Source organism: Triturus cristatus, chromosome 9 (assembly GCF_964204655.1).
Source record: "Triturus cristatus chromosome 9, aTriCri1.1, whole genome shotgun sequence".
Taxonomy (NCBI): Eukaryota; Metazoa; Chordata; class Amphibia; order Caudata; family Salamandridae; genus Triturus; species Triturus cristatus.
Genome location: NC_140592.1, coordinates 373,175,859 through 373,188,615, shown reverse-complemented (window position 1 = coordinate 373,188,615; position 12,757 = coordinate 373,175,859). Strand labels below are relative to the sequence as shown.

The following is a 12,757-nucleotide window of genomic DNA, read 5'->3' as shown; positions in this document are numbered from 1 at the left end:
AGAGTGCATTGGTGTAGAGTGCAGTGGCATAGAGTGCTGCAGAGTAAAGTGACAGAGTGCACTGGTGTAAAGTGGTGTAGGGTGCAATGTCAGAGTGGCATACAGTGCAGTAGTGCAGAGCAGATTGATATGGAGTACAGAGGCATAGAGTGGATTGGTTTTGTGTAAAGTGGTGTAGAGAGCATTGCTGTAGAGTGCAGTGGCAGAGTGCAGTGGTATAAAACTGAGTAGCGTAGAGTGGATTGGCGCAGAGTGGAATAGAGTGGCATAAACTGCATTGGCATAGAGTAGATTGTTTTATAGTGAACTGGCATAGAGTGCAGTGGTGCATAGTAGATTAGAGTGGATTGGTGTAGAGTACAGTGTGTAGAGTGGAGCAATGCAGAGTAGAAAAGTACAGAGTTCAGTGGCGGATAGAGCTGTGCTGCAGAGTAGAGTGACGTAGAGTGAAGTGGCATAAAGTGGAGTGGTGCAGAGTAAAGTGGCATAGAGTGCATTGGCATAAGGTAGAGTAGCCCAGTGGCGTAGAGTGCAATAGAGTGGCTTACAGTGGAGTGGCATAGAGTGCAGTCATGCAGAGTAGAGTGTCAGAGTGCTGTGTTGTATAGGGGTGCAGTGAGAGTACAGTGGTGCAAAATAGAGTGGCGTAGAGTGCAGTGATGTATAGCGCAATAGTGTAGAGTGATGTAGCGTGCAGTGGCAGAGAAGAATGTTGTAGAGTACAGTGGCATAAAGTGAAGTGGGGCAAAGTAGCTGGCATAGGGAGCATTGGTTTTGAGTAAAGTGATGTACAGTGAACTGGTGTAGAGTGCAGTGATTTAGAGTAGAGTGGCATAGCCTAGTGTTCAGTGGCGTAGAGTTGCATAGTTACCGTTAGGTAATGTTATCAATATGATATATATTCATATAATCACTGAAATATCATAATGGTTGAATTATTCATCTTTTTCACCATTCTTGTAATGCAGGTAACAATGTTTTGTTTCCTTCTGCTAATAATAACAGCTTTTTTTTCACACTAGAATTCAACTGCTTCAATAAATGTTTGAAATGCCAATTTGCGTATTTCTTGCGTCTCCCTTTGGGCATGCCTATGGTAGTAATGAAAAGGTAGATCTGTATCCACGATTTCCCTGGTAGGGGGATCAGAGTGGTCATGTTCCAAGGTTGCAGACACTATCCGGTACCTTGTCAGGTTTAGTGGTCCAGATGGCACACTGTGAGCTTGCCAAAAATCGGCCTAACATATTCTGATATGCATGAACTAATTCCCCATATGTTGACGCATATATTATCCAACCGCACAGTCTTACTTGAGTAGTAGGAACCATACAACAAGACGGATTTTAGCGGTGTTCTCATTGTCAGGAATACCTATCAGTGTTTGACTGTCCTTGACATTATCTTGTGCAGTGCTAATTTTGGATCTGTTCCAGGTGATGTTCTGTACTTTCTTCACGTAGACTGACATCATTTCTGCATGTCAATACTGCAAGGATTTGAAGAACATAGGCCCTGGATTCTTTGAAGGATTCTGGCTACCTGATGGGATACTATGTGCCCTTTCTATTTCAAAGTCTTTATCATAGCATATTCCCAGAGCTTTGGGAATCCCACACCTCAAACTTGGGAGTCGCTCTGTCACACTCCATACTTGTCTGACATGGAATTGTACTGTCCCCATGATCAATGGCAAACACACTTGACCTCCCATGCCTTCCCCAATGTAATGACCACCCCAAAACACTTGTCATTGCACCGAATGATAGCCCCTATATGTTTGTCAATACATGAACTAAATATTCAAGTAAAAAAAATAAATGGGAAGTTGTGGTGTGCAAGGGGTACAAACAATGCACTTTTCTTCCTGGACCTTAGCTTTAGAGATTAAGACCAATCTTTCAATGTTTAGGATATGAAATTGGACCTTTGGAACAAGAAATGTGCTATTGTTGTGTGGATCAACAAGAGCAGCGTTGGGAGGACTCTTTATAGGGAGGTTTAGTGGTTGAGGGAACAGATAGGATAATAGGGTGTGGAAGATATCTGCAAGGCGTGCCAAGCTCTGAAAACCTAAAACCTTCTTTTTGCAAGGATCACTGCTTATATCTTTCAGAGACCAACTTGGCTTCAATTTAAAAATGGACATCAACTTCCCCCAAATCCATGCCATGCTGCTGTCATGGCTACAGAAATAAAAGTAAGGATTGTCTCATTTCACACAACATTGAGCATCACATTACATATTTTTTATGCTATCTGAACAGGTCTCCATTGAGAGCAGGTACTAAGACAGCAAGTGAGTGGTGAGCATATGCCATGCAAAAACTGTCTACCCAGACACATTACCCTATTTTCCCACAAAGTCAGAAGATTGAGCCAATCATTAAGCACCTGAGAGGAAAACTTCATTGCTTCCTATTTGAAGACACCTGCAACATAGCCTCTCACTTCTCCTTCAATTTCTTCAGGGTTCTGTGCATGGAAGATTTCTTCATTGACCTAATTCCACAAGTAATCCCTTGTTAATTCCCACGTTTCACTGCCCTTATGTTTGTAATCTTGTGTATTGCTGACTAGTGATCTCAAATGTGACATTTTTTTCTGCTGTCTAATATGTAACTTTTTCTGCACATTTTCCATGCGTACTCTCTTTTTTTGTACCAGATGGTTTTGTTTTTGAACCTCCACTTCTCTTGCATAGGGCTCCGTTGCCATTTTGGGACTGCTCCACAGATTATTCAACTTTAGAATATCCCCAGGGTGCCATACTGGATACGGAACATTTAACAACAGTGCTCCAGCATGCCAGTATGTGGTATCATGAGGCTCAACGCCGACTTCGTTCCACAGCGGAAGTGATGAATGGTGCATATAAAAGACACCTCTGTGTGCTGACATCGGTTTCTTTTTTGACGGAGCTAGAATCCTCGGACTCAGAGTCCAACAATAATCACAACAATCAGCAATACCAGTGTAGATTCCTATATTGGGACCTTTTTCAATATGAAATGAGACCATTCAACGGAACAAGGAGGGGGGGAGGGCCATGAGAAATCTGCAGTTAGATAGAGTATCCACCAAAAATTGTGTTACTGTAGGCAAGTAACTTGTTCTTCTGATTGATACTTCCATCTGCAGATTCCTCACCTTTACAAAAGATAGTGAAGCAGTACCTCCCAAGGTGGTGGGGTCTGTGGAGTGACTCGGATCAAAAGGCCCTGCAGGGCCAAAAGGGCGAAATGCCCTTCCCTTCGGACCGGACTGTCAAGGCAGATTGTGTAAACACACCCACTTCGCAGCCTGAAGGAGGTCAAGTACAGGCACTCAGAGTGCCAGCGCAATCGTAGCAGCCTTGACCCCCGGTAGACTGGGCCCTCAACCTCTCTGGAGGCTCCTTCTTGACAAGCAGATCTTGATGCAAGGGACTATCCAGCATGACAAAGTCCTTTTTTACACTGCCTTGTCTTTCTTTGCCCCAGAGAATCCTAGAAAGAGCTGATCGCTCACGCAATGGCCTTTGTTGCAATCTATGTAAAGGTTCAAAGCTCTTTTAGGGATCAGCCGATGGGAGTCCCTCCTCCTTAAAGGGGTGAGGCAGGCAAAGACCATTGGGAGAATGATGGTTTCTCAAACATCAAAAGCAGTAACAACCTTCCGTATAAAGGCTGCCTTGGTCTGAAGTACAACTTGGTCTGGGTAAAAGGTGGTAAGAGGTGCTGCACAGAGAGCCTGTAGTTTGCTCATGCAAAGAACTGAAGTTACCACAACCAGAAACAGTCTTCATAGTTAGGCGTCAAAGTGAACAACTGTGCATGGTTTTGAATGGGTTGCACATTATGAAAGTGAGAATCAAATTAAGATCCTGCTGTGACATGACATATGGTTTTGGAGGAAACAAATGAGTCAAATCTTTCAAAAATCTCATCACAATGGGTGTTTTGAACAGGAACAGTTAGTCCGGTAAACATCAAAAGGGCCAACAGATAAACTTTAACAGAGGCAAATACGAATCCTTCCTGGGCCAGAGATAAAACAATAAGACATCAACAGTTTGACATGCAATGGATCAGTTCTACAGATGCCACATCAAACTTGTCCCAGTGACTGGCATAGAGAGACTTTGTGAAAGGATGCCTGGAAGACAAAATGACAATTTCAACTGCCGCCTCTCAATCTCGACACAGTTAGGTGGACAGTGTATATGTTCGGGTGCAGGTCCCTGCCATGCTGCAAAACAAGGCATTCCCAAAGCGGCAGTCTGATCAAAGGGCAGGTGCTCATGCCCAGAAGTTTCAGGTACCGCAATCTTCTTGCCCAATCCGGGGCCACTATGACGACTTGGGCCCGGTTAATTCTGATCTTCCTCAGAACTCCGGGCATGAAAGAAAGTGGCACAAGGACGTTCGAGTTCAGAACTCCAGAATGCAAACATTTTGACATTGCGCATTCTCTGCTGTGGCCTGTGCCATCTTAGACAGTCCGGCACAGGACCCACTAAGACTTCAGGTTCCACTGCAGTGCCTGCATATGCCACCTGGCATGGTCGATGAGTAAGATTCAGAATGGGTCAGAAGCCTCGGAGCTGCTCTCCCTGAGATCCAGGATCACAGCCCTATTGTCTTGGACTTTTTGCCTGGAACTGCACCAAACTCAGGATGGCTCCAAAGAAGGGAAGCCTCTGCGAAGGAGTCATGTGTGGATCACGAACCCAAATGATGTCAGGAGGTTCGCCGTCATCTTGAGGTGGTCGACAACTGCCTGTGATGAACCGGACTTCAACAGCCAGTCATCAAAGTAGTAGAAAACGTGTTTCCCCAACCTCAGAAGTAATGCTGCAACTAACTCCATCACTTTCATGAATACCGGAGACACGCTGGTGAAGTGGAAGGGGAGCATAGCAAATTGAAAATGCTTCTGGTGCAGCTTGAACCGTAAGTGGTGTCTGTGGGACTGCAGAATGGGTATATGAAAGTAAATCTCCTTCAGGCCCAAAGCCACCGTCCAGTTGCTTGGGACAAGGCAGACAGAACCTGGACCAGTTGGAGAATCTTGAATTTGTCCTTCCACAAGAAGGTATTCAGAGGTAAGAGATCTAAATTATGATGAAGCCCTCAGTCCTCCTTTGACACGAGTAAATAACTGGGATAAAAACAGGTCCATACTTCGTGGGCAGGAACCCTCTCTATGGCTCACTTGGCCAGAAGATCCTGCACTTGTTTGAGCAAGATGAACATTCTCCTTAGAGATGTTCAGATATAGGTGCAAGTTGAAGTGGGTCTAAAAGGAATGGCAGGGCATAGCCCCATTGGACAATCTGGAGGACCCACCTGTCAGATGTTATGTTTTGCCGCCACCAGAGGAACTGTCTGATCCGGTCTCCCACAGGATGGGTATGTGCAACAAAGGGCAAACTAAAACAGCTTGGAGCCAGATGCCAGGGGACTGAGATGATCACTGCTCTTGATAGCCTGGGCACAGTTTGCTGAATCCCCTTCCCCAAAAAGACTGGGGTGCCTGTTGCAGGACAATGGGCCTTGATGTGAGCGTTCCGTTAACCTCCTGTAGTAGCTTTGGGTGAAACTGTTGAGGATATGGTCACGCTGGGGTAGAACGGCGTAAGGAACGCACTTTGGCCTGGCTTTTTTCAAAGTATTTTAACGCTTAATCAGCCTTTTTGCCAAAGAGGCAAGATCCATCTATGGGCATGTTGATCAAAGAGACTTCAAAGGTCCCTAGAGAAGCTGGAGGATTGCATCCAAATGTGCTGCCGGAGCACCACGCTAGTGACAACTGAGGAAATTTAAATTCGACCCCATCCCATTTTTATAACATCGTTGCGCTGTTGCCCTCACTCAGGCACCTTAAACCTCTATAGCGTTTCTTTCGTATTTTATGCTGTTGTACATATTACACGACCTCTCCTCCTCCTCAAGCTAAACCCATCCTGAACCTCGTGAACCTCCGTTCGAAACAACCAATTCTCGAGATAAGCATCTATTGACCCTTGGTGACCGTTCTCCGTCCCCTACAGCTGTTTTACACATCATCATCTCCAGCATGCACACGCGCCCTGTCGTAAAGTAATTTAACCAAGGAATGGCTAAGCCCCCTGACCTGTCAGGTTGGGTAGAGAACACGACCTTAGGGAAAGAATGTGTATTGCCCATTATCCAGCATCTTGCACGAAGAATGTGTCCTTGTGGATGATTTGTATTTTTATTGCACATGCGGGGGGATTGTTGCTTTAGGGGATTCCAGCGCTACAAAAGATTGTGAGCCACAGATTGAAGTGGCAGTCTCCTAAGAACCTACTTGCGATGTACTTCTGGGACAACTGTACCTAGCTGCAGCTAAATAAATTGAAGTTCCTATGCTAACAGAGTGTTCCGTGTCTCTGTAACTTGAAAGGCGAACTCAGAAGATTTCAGGCTTACCCTGCGCCGCCAGGCTATCAGAGTCTGGTTCTTCAAATGGTGCCCTCTGTGAGGCCGCTTCAGAGGACGTGGGTCCAGCCCGAGGATCGTGAGGAGCCACGCCAGGAAATTCCGGAGGACGCGCACCACGCGATCGACCCCTGCATGTCGTAAGTGGACCGAAGGTTTTTACAGCGTGGCTTCTCCCTTCCGACGGTTGCGAAGACCTGCTGCCCTGACTGCGGCCACGCTTTGGCCCTCTTGGTTTTGGTATGGCGAGACGTTAGAACAGACCTCTGTTGGCGTGGGACTCATCTGGTTAAGTTAAGTATAGTGGCCACTTCTTTGTCTTTGTTTTGTTTGACTTTTGCAAAAGCCGAAACCAAGGGGTGAGTGCAGTTTGTGTACCGTAAATGACTAATTAATCCCCTTGACGTTTGTAAGGAACTAGTGAGCTAGCGATGCCTGGTTTCAATAAGTTTGGTAATTGGTTTGGTTTTGGTTGCAATAGGGATTCCCAACTGGAGGACTCTTGTCCAATTCCTCCGGCCGGGACTCCCACTTATGAAGTATACTCGAAACATGGTATCGGGCCCATAGCCTTTAATGAGGCGTGGGTCCGCTATACTAGGAAAGATGGTGTGTTACGGTGGCCACAGCACGGCAGTTATGAGCTCAATATCTTAGATAATTTAGAAGACGCCCTGTTTAAACGGAAAGCCCGGCCGGCTGTTTGACTCCCTTCGCTTATGGCGCAAGGAGGCCAAACAGAAAGAAATGAAACAAGCTAAAAAAGATAGGAGAAATATGACTATTGTACAAGCTGCTCAGCAATTTAAAATTGCCGAGACCGATCGTGCGATTGAGGTTTTAGATAGGCAACAGTGTATGGCAGTCGACAGATGTTATCCAGTGTTGCCAACACCCCCGCAATAGAAAGGTGCGGACCCTGAGAAGGATCCCTTAATGTCCCACTTGTTGAGACTACCACCGCCCTATGCGCAAGGAACTAATGTACCTCCCGTACTGCCGCCTCCCCCGGGAGGGAATGCACCCTTATTGTTAGTACCTGCCCCACCTGTTGTTCCACCCGTCGCTCCCCAATTGGTTCCCGCACCCCCATTACAGCCTCTTCCGGTATTACCAAGCTCTCCCTTGCCTTCGGCTCCCCTCGTAAATGCTACCCCCTCACCTGCTCTGCCTAATATTATGTCTCCTGTCCTAATGACGAATTCCCCCTCCGCTCGGAAGCGGATGATCGATACAGTTTCCGGCCTTTAGTCCCCTCTCTTTGGGACTTTGCAAACTACCCCCGTTCCTCCTCGCAGGCAAACTCGTAGCCAGCTCCCCAGTCCTGACGAACGGGAAGTGCTAGACCTCCTTTCCCGACGGTGGGCCACGAAGGGCTCCCAGTATAATTTGCAGGATATTATGATTACCTTTAACCAGTGGGAAGCGCCGACACAAAGATACGTTTTTGATGTGATGTGTAATGTTTTAAGTCAAGAATGGGAAGATCTGGGATTGGGGCCAGTTCCCCAGGGCCTGCTAGATGTGCAGGCCGAGTTTGATAAAGGATCGATTGTGGGCGCTGAGGTCGAGGACGCGGTAGGGACGCTCGTCACGTTCAGAATGATGTTTGCTTGCCGGTCTTTGCCGAAACGCGATTCTTTTGTTTGGCGAAAATTAAAGCACTACCCTATGAGGGAGGTTCCCCCAGTGTGGAGAGAGGAGGTCGCAGCTCAGGGAAACAATCCCCTTATACCAGCTCACTTCCAGCGTGTGTGGGTGGCGCTAAACCGGAGCCGTTAGTTACGGAACTCCCACCTAGAATTATTGCCTTACTGAAAACTATGATGCCCCCTCTGCGAGTTAATTGGGATAAACTAGCAGCTTGTAAGCAAAAAGCGGACGAAAATGTCTCTGATTTCTTCACTTGTTTTGAGGAGAGGTTCATCGATCATAGTGGTCAGGATATGAGCACGGAAGGTGGCCAACAACTGTTTGTAGATAAATGTGTGTCTAATTTGGTTCCGGAGATATCAAATAAATTAAAGAAATCCGAAAGTGTGTGGGCCGTGTCATCCTCTGCCCAGATTCTGGCCACTGCTCAGTATTATGAGAATAGGGATAAAGAGGAGAGAGAGAGAAACTAGATAAAAAGACGAAAGAACTGAAAACGAAAGTTCTCTTGCAACAGGCTTATCCTCCTCGCCCTGCCCAACAGGAATATCAGCCGCCTCCACAATTTCAGAGACCGTTGCAGAGGTTTGGGCCTTTTATTCGCCGACCGGCGCTGGGCCAGAATCAATGTGCCTATTGTAAAGAAGACGGCCATTTAAAATATAATTGCCCAGTCTTGTTACAGCGTACGAGTGGAATCCCCGGGTCGCGAGGCCGGTGTGGTTATCAGTCAGCATCGAGAGGTAGAGGGCGGGGCACACAGCCTAATAACCAACGTTCCATGCCCCCTGAAAACTCCACAAACTATTTTGATCAGCGCAATGTTCAGTCTACCAACTATTACAATGATGATTACTATACCGAGGATGAGAGCCAGAATGGCCAATCCAGTTAGGACAGCCTTGGACAAAGTAAGGGAGTAGTATCAATTCCAATGGACCAAAATGGGCCTTATGTTGATGTGGTAGCACTAGGTGTTACAGAGCCATTCCTATTAGACACTGGTGCGACAAAGAGCTCTATGATTCACTCTAAACTCCCTGGGGCACCTTTGTCTGGCTGTACGAATGTTTCTGTGGGTTTTTCTGGCGCCCCAGTTCAGAACCCAGTTTCACGCCCTTTGCCCATTTCAATAGGTCCTTACAAATTGGAGGCCCCGCTTCTTTTAACAACTGGTTGTGGTGAAAATTTGTTGGGTTTGGATTTATTAAAAAAATTGTATGCGACATTGCACTGTTCTCCTTCTGGTGTGCGTCTTACCCTAGGTAAGGAATTGATGTCATCGATGTATTTGTCCACAGACCAGCTTCCTCCTGAATTACAGTCTCTTCCTGCCACCCTCTGGGCCACGGGCCCCAATGATGTGGGCCTCTTACAAATTCCACCATATATTGTAACCATTAAGCCCAATGTTAAATTCCCTCGCATTCCACAATATAAAATTTCCAGTGGCGGCGAAAAGGCTCTTTTAACTATAGTTCACGATTTGGTACAAAATGGTGTGGTCGAAGAGACTAGGGGAAATGTATGCAACAGCCCTGTTCTGCCCGTTTTTAAACGTACTGACCCCTCCCAGCCACCTGTTTATCGTTTTGTGATTGATCTCAGAGAAGTCAATAAGATTGTAGTACCTCAATTCCCTGTTGTCCCAGACATTAATGCCATATTAACAATGATACCTGCCTCAGCTTCCTGGTTTTCTGTCATTGACCTCAAAAATGCCTTTTTCAGCATACCTATTGCTGAGGAGAGTAGGGATATTTTTGGCTTCTCCTTAGCAGGCCGAAGCTTCCGGTTCAAGAGGGCTCCTCAAGGGTATTGCGAGAGCCCCTCCATTTACAGTCAAGCATTAAAATCACAACTCGACACTATGCCTTTACCACCAGGTGCCACTCTTATTCAATATGTGGATGACCTGTTGGTTGCGGCAGATTCAGAGGACACTTGTAAAAAGGCCACTGTTTCATTGTTACGCCACTTGTCTGACCACCACCACAAGGTTTCACCGTCTAAATTGCAATATTGTTGCCAAGAGGTTATCTATCTAGGTCATCTCTTGTCAAAGGAGGGACGACGATTGACCGCAGAACGTATCCAAGCAATTGCCCAAATGCCTATTCCATGTACGCAAAAAGAGGTGCGTGCCTTTTTAGGTATTACCTCTTACTGTAGACAATGGATCCCCAATTTCTTCCTTCTGGCAGAACCCTTGTTGGCACTGACTCTTAAAGACACACCACACCCTCTCCCATGGTCAGCGGAATGCCAGAAAAGTTTCACTGATTTACGTACTGCCTTGTGCTCTGCTCCCGTGTTAGGTACTCCTGATTACAGTAAACCTTTCACACTCTATGTTCATGAGAAAGATGGTTGCGCATTATCAGTTTTAACGCAGCGATTTGGGGACAGGCAACGTCCCTGTGCCTATTTCTCTGCCACATTAGATCCAGTGGCCAAGGCTTTACCTAGCTGTTTGAGAGCAGCAGCAGTTTCCATTCGCCAGTCTGCCGGATTGGTATTAGATAATACCCTCATTGTCATGGTGCCACACGCAGTAGACACCCTCCTAAGCAGAACTAAGACGCAACACCTTACGAGTGCCCGCCTTTCGGGGTACAAACTGACACTCTTGGCTAGCCACATACACATTAAACGATGTAATGTCCTGAACCCGGCAACATTGCTGCCGATTCCAGTAGAAAATAGTACACCGGAGCAACACGATTGTTTCCTCTGCACGGAGGAAGAGACAAGAGGCAGAGTTGATTTGAAGGATACTCCACTCCCGGACGGGACACTATGGGTGGACAGTTCCTGTTTCAAGCTTCCTAATGGCGAAACAACTGCAGCCTATGCAGTCACTACCTTGTACACTGTTGTGGAAACAGCACAGATTATACATAATTCAGCCCAGGCAGCTGAATTGATAGCACTGACTAGAGCGTGTGTGTTGGCTGAAGGAAAAAGGGTGAATGTGTTCACTGATAGTCAGTATGCGTTTGGAGTGGCCCATAGTTTTGGCCGCCTGTGGAAGGAGAGAGGTTTTCTCACATCCCATGGCACTAAGATACAGCATGGCCAATTGGTAAATGACCTTCTTGAATCGCTCACCTTGCCCACTCAGATAGCAATTATAAAGTGTAACGCACATAGGAAGATTACTGATGATGTAGGTCAAGGAAATGCTTTTGCAGACCAGGTAGCGAAAGAGACAGCTAAGGACACCACTAGCCGCATGTACATTGTGGACTCCGCTAGATGGGTTGCACAAGGTGGGATGTGTGAGAATACTGTGGACAGTGTAAAAATGATCCAGGCGGAAGCCACAGAGAAGGAATTAAGTACGTGGAAAGAAAGTATGGGAAGGTTGGATGTGACAGGGTGCTGGACAGATTTGTCAGAGCATCAACGCTGGTTGTTACCAGATGCTTACGTGCTACCAATAGTGACCATGGCACATGGTCCAGCCCACATCAGCACAAAAGGTATATGCAAACTTCTGGCCCCAGTATGGCAGAATGTGGGGATACCTAAATGCGCGGACAATCTGGTTAAACACTGTATTGTATGTTTGATGCATAATCCAGGGAAGGGAACACCAACACCGGCAGGCCACTTTGCTCCCCCAACGTACCCTTTTGAGGTATTACAAATAGATTACATTCACATGGAACGATGTAACAATTTAAAGTACGTTCTTGTTGTGGTATGTGCCTTCTCCCGATGGATAGAGGCCTATCCTCTGAAAGATAATACTGCTCTATCAACGGCGAAAGTCCTCTTAAAGGAATTTCTGCCGAGATTTGGGTTACCTAGAATTATTTGGAGTGACAACGGGAGTGAATTTGTGGGCCAGATCATGCAGAAAGTATGTGCTGGTCTTGGCATCAAGCAAAAGTTCCACGCAGCAAACCATCCCCAGTCAGCAGGGTTGGTGGAATGCTATAATGGCACTCTCAAGCTTAAGTTAGCGAAAATTCAAGCCAGCACGGGTCTGGCTTGGCCCGATGCCTTGCCCTTGTCTCTCTTATCTACCAGAACAACCACCCATTCCCGTATGGGGCTTAGTCCCTATGAGGTTGTGTTCGGACGCCCGGCAAATGTTTGGGGAGTCCCAAGGCCCAAGAAATACTCCGAGATAGAGCATCCATTGTTAATTGATTATTTGTATGAACTCACCACTAAGCTACGTGTCCTTCACCAACAGGTACAAGATACTTTGCCTCAGGCTTCAACTGATCCCGGTCATACCATACAGCCGGGAGACTGGGTCTGCGTTAAGAACTTCCAGAGGTCGAAGAACTTGGTACCTCGCTGGAGAGAACCCCGCCAAGTACTCCTGACAACGCGCACTGCTGTAAAGGTCGTCGGCAAAAAGAACTAGGTACAGGGGGTGCATTGCAAGAAAGTGCCCTTACCTTTGCCTTATGATCAGTGGCTTCGTAACCCAATTGGCGATTCTGAAAGTGAAAGAATACCAAGATTTGAACTGTTTAGCGATGCACACCTAGACTCTGCCAGATCACAGAACAACGACGGCGAGGCCTTCCAAGCAATCGTAGCACCGACATCGAAATTGGGCACTACTGGACCGCATCTCCTTTTCCAAGAACAAACTGTACCTGGTTCCCAGAGATACGATGTGAGGCCCCGGCTGA

At 46.7% G+C, this 12,757-nt stretch overlaps 1 protein-coding gene across 1 annotated transcript in view; it reads right to left on the bottom strand.

Annotated features, from left to right (window-relative positions):
* TIMM50 (translocase of inner mitochondrial membrane 50) overlaps window positions 1–12,757 on the bottom strand; it is a 264,504-nt gene that overhangs the window by 104,615 nt on the left and 147,132 nt on the right. The window lies entirely within an intron of this gene.